This window comes from Rhodamnia argentea, chromosome 2, assembly GCF_020921035.1.
Source record: "Rhodamnia argentea isolate NSW1041297 chromosome 2, ASM2092103v1, whole genome shotgun sequence".
Lineage (NCBI taxonomy): Eukaryota > Viridiplantae > Streptophyta > Magnoliopsida > Myrtales > Myrtaceae > Rhodamnia > Rhodamnia argentea.
This window is the reverse complement of record NC_063151.1, coordinates 8,641,257-8,645,920: the sequence shown is the minus strand read 5'-3', so window position 1 is coordinate 8,645,920 and position 4,664 is coordinate 8,641,257. Positions and strand designations below refer to the sequence as shown.

Below are 4,664 nucleotides of genomic sequence, written 5' to 3'. Positions count from 1 at the left end.
TTCAACTGCTGGTGCATAGCCAACTTTCTTCTGCAAGTATGCTTAGCAAATACACCTTACCAATTGATTTACTAAAGTTTTGGTTTTCCGTAAGAATGTACTCTGGATATTGTGGATGAGAATTCATTTTTCTTTCCTGTAGTTTCTCAGCATCATTTAAATTATTTGAGAGCTGGGTCTTTTTGTTCTCTTAGGCTTGCTATGAATAATGGGTAGCAAAACTTGCTAGTGTGCATTTCCATCATATTGTCAGTTCGCAGGCAAATTTTGCAGAAAGTTTAAGCGGAACTGCTCATTTAGTGAGTTTTATCAAGCACATTGTCCATAGTTTGCTGTTTGAGTGCATCATTTCATTTTCACATGCATCAAAATAGAATATTTTAGGTTAAGCATGATATCCAAAAGGGTGAGTGAATATCAATCACATCAGGAGAGCAACTAATGAAAATGAACCGCATGCCAGTACGAGAATGTTTTGTTGGTACCATATCATCTGTGGGATGCTACGGTAGCACACAGACGACTTCAGAGAAAGGAAGTATGTAATCCCAGCAACTGCTGAGAGAAAGCACGAACCTAGGACACCAACTCTGTTGTGGGGTCTGTCAAACGCAACAGCTAGATGAAAAGTTGGTAAGAGTTGAACTGAGCCATTTCTTTTCCTCTTTAGCACAAATTAGTGCTCATCTGTGAATGGAAACGACCCTCAAAAGTGGTCAAGCAGTGTCGATGAGCATTGAGAATTCACATGGATGTTCTTTGTACCTCTCAATCACGTCTATTCTCGCATATATTCGGTGCATGTGAGCTCACTCCATTTCAATCGTTAAATCACGTACGAACATCATTTGATGGCTGAAATGAAGTGAGCTCACATACTTCGATGCATAAAAAAAAAAAAGTTTCCGAGGTTGCTTTATCCATCTTCTTAATCTCTTGACACATGTCACTACCACCACAACATTTCAGAGCACGGTTCACTCCACAGCTAAAGACAACCAAGTGCTTAGTCCTCGGGGGTTCTTATGTCTTTTTCACAAGTATCAGACAACAGCAGGCTCCCCCAATCTTGACATAAAGAGAGAGAGAGAGAGAGAGACCGACGGGTCACAAAAAATTCCCACCATTGGAGGCATTTGGGTTTGTGCTAGTGGTACAGTCAAAACTCAAAGGCACAGACGTGTTCTTGTAGACTGGAATGGTAGGCTCCAATAATGCAATTGGAAAAGTTCAATTTGGTCCTTTTCTTCTACTTCTTCGTTTGTTCCTTCCCAGAAGCCTAGCTCACTCAAATCTTCCCAATGTATTGCGCCATAAAAGAAGTCACCCCCAGTGAGGAGTCCGGAAACAAGGCAGGGACACCACATGACCCCGTCACCCCGACGCAAAAATAAAAAGACGGGGAGAGAGGTCGGTTTCCTTGCCTCGGTGCCCAATCCCGTCTCTAACAACGGTATTGGGGGACCAGCAGACCATTTGCCATAAACAAGATTAACTCAGTTTAAGCAAGGAGGACCACCAGAACAGTAAAAAAACGACAATACAAAGGGGACACACAGGAGCCACAGTCCCCGTGTTGCCATCTAAACCAAAGTCAGACACCACACCACGGAATAAACAACCAAAACCACGTTATTAGTTAGCAACGACAACAGGCTGGCAAGGTACCCGCTTGCCCCCCCCAACATAGTTTAGAGGCCACCCGAAAGCCGCCACTCCGCCAAAAAAAAAAAAAAAAAAAAAAAAAAAAAAAAAAAAATTAAAAAAGAAAAATTTTTGATTTGTTAGATCTAACCTCACTATCCAATACTTCATGCTGACTCGACTTTCACACCGTGAACTCGCAATAGAAGATTCGTGGGTCTTGTTACATTGATGAAAGTGCTATTTGGGTCCCCATTCATCTGCGTTCGCTAGATCTTAAACAGCGAGCGCGATTTTAAGATTTGGTGGATCCGAGATCGACTTCTTGTTCCTCAAGAAAGATGACAGAATTTCAAGGACATACTTCGAGCTTGGACATGGGTTCGTATGGAGTCGGGGCAGAGACAACAATGTGGTGAGCCGAAGGAGAAATTAAGCCTTCATCAACAGCCTCGTCTATGAATGACAGCAGCGAGTTGTAATACCCTTCCACATTCAACAATCCCACCTGCATTTTCATCCAAATTATTATCATTTTTATTCCGGTTTGTTGAGGGTAATCAAGAAATTGCACGAAAAAAAAATCAGTCTGGCCCTCCCCGCTACCGGCTTATCGTGAATGCCCAGTTGAGCCCATGTGATGACCTCCAAGAGCTCCCCCAAAGTGCCATATCCACCTGCATGATGTTATAGTCTCTTCTCAGATTCACTTCAACATCATCTTTTCTTGAAACTTACATCTCAAGTGATGTAGAGGAGTGCCTGGCACTGGCAAGATGATGAATGCCTCGGCTTGGCGCGCCATCTTTGCCTTCTGTTGGTGCATTCCACACACTACTCTTAACTTCTCCAATCGTCTCTCCTGTAATCTGCATTCAAAGAATATCAAGGTGGACTCATTTACATGATCTATACATAACCGAAGAACTCATGCAGCAATGACAAGATCGAATGAGGTTCATGTACGATGGATCACCTCCCGGGGGCATCAGAGTCTTGGGAATCACTCTGCAAGAAAAATTACGAGGAAGCATTAGGCAATACAATGATGCGTAAATAGTTTGTATTTATATATATAAAAACAGAGAGAGATCTGTATAATAGCTGTATTATTATCCTAACACATGGCGACCTCCATCGAAGACGAGCTGAGAAACCAGACCCATCAAAGGCAATGCTCCCTCCACCATAAACCAGGCCAATGCTCCTCTCCACCTGCAATTCTTTTAGTGTTAAGAGTTTCTTGTCCAATTCAAACCGCATCGTCCTGCAGCTTCTGCTCAATCGTATCTCCACAATCTCTTCAATATTGTAGTTCTGCCCCCCAACGGCCTATCACTATCATAGTCAACTTTTGGTAATGGCAAGAGTTAACGTCTCGCTGTAAGCGTCACATCAATAACAGGACTTAGAACCCAAAGAGGATCCATGGCGACGCAGTTGGTGGGAACGTCGAACCCGCCGTCGTCGAAACAAGAGCACGTGCAACATGAGAAATGTAAGTATATTCTACACGGAACGAGTCGAGAAGAATCGGATTAACACGCACACCCTTTAACGTGTAGAACGGACTTTATGCGAGTTGGAATTCTTAATGTGGGTTGGAGACATGCATCGAGGAATTGAGAACGGAACAAGAACCAGAAGTCGAGGAAAAAACGGAGACGACAACGAGAAGGGAAAAAAACTTTGGACTCACGAGTTGGTGGCCGAGTTGAATAGCAGCGAGTTGGTAACTCGGGTTTCTTGCCGGGACTGCTTCCGCAGAAGACGCGCACGCTCTTGAACCTCGACGGCTTCACCCCACCACCATGTTTCCTCTCATTATTCTCCATTTGTTTTCTTTTTTCTAAGCTGCAGGTTGTTATTTGAAGAAGAAGAAGAAGAAGAAGAAGGAGAGAGAGAGAGAGGGAGAGAGGGAGAGAGATTAAGTTAGATTAAGCAAGAAAGGGTCGAGAACGAGAAGCAGAGAGGAGTGCTTCAACGCAAAGTGAAGGAATGTACGGACGATGGCGGAATTTGTTGTTTTGCCTTTGGATTTTGTAGTATTCAAAAGAAAATTCCAAGTAAAGGCTGAAGGACTCTTATTATCTTAATAGTGACTAAGGGTGTTCTCATCATTTACTTTATTGATTTTTTTTTTTTTTTTTTCTTTTCCTTTCTTTTCTCTTTATATTTTTCATTTCTTCTCTCTTCCCTTCTCAAGCCATTGGTGGCATCGAGAGAGGGTCGCCCTTGCCCGGGCGGGCGAGAGCCGCCCTAATTGAATTTGGCATCGCCCTTGCCTAGGCGAGGGCTACCCTCACCTAATGCCAACAAGGGCAACCCTCGCCAAATTCCGGCAAGGAAAGCCCCCACCCGCTTAGTAGGCTTGGGCTACCTTCGCCCGACCCGACAAGTCAAATGATGATAGATGTTTTTAAGATCAGTTGATAAATCTTATTCACGATAGGAAAATAATTTGCCCTAAGCTCATATGACGCACTTATCTTAGAGTAACATTAATGTTACGAGGGTAACCATGTCGTCATATTTGTCACAACCTTTCGGACGGTAAATTTTACTCTCTCGTGTCCGTGAATCTAAACACGACAACCAGAAGTGAACATCAAAGCTAGGTTCACACAATTATCCTACCGAAATCAAATTTAGGATAGGGTTTGGGAACCATAAACGTGTTAGGTGGTGCATGATTTGGATTAAATAAATAATCATTTGAAGTCATACGATTGCAGCAGGTGGAGTAAAAAAAATCATAAATGAGAGGTGCCTGAAGTGATAAACATAACAGAAGGGACAGAGGAACTAGCAATACCAAATTCTCGAAGAGTTGAATGAAACCCTCCAAGGAAAGAGCGATAGACAAGGGGAGAAGTATCCATGGTAATAGCTGTGACGGAAAAATAAGTCGGACTTTCCGTCCCTGCACGTTACTTAGGTTGTAGTCTATGGTGATTGCACATTGAAACTTTCACTTTTATCTATAATATGCACTTCACCAGTTTCGAAACATAGCAGAT

The 4,664-nt window shown here is 42.9% G+C and overlaps 1 pseudogene; it reads right to left on the bottom strand.

Annotated features, from left to right (window-relative positions):
• Positions 1–1,996: 1,996 nt before the first annotated feature.
• Positions 1,997–3,531, bottom strand: LOC115738570 (annotated as a pseudogene).
• Positions 3,532–4,664: the final 1,133 nt, after the last annotated feature.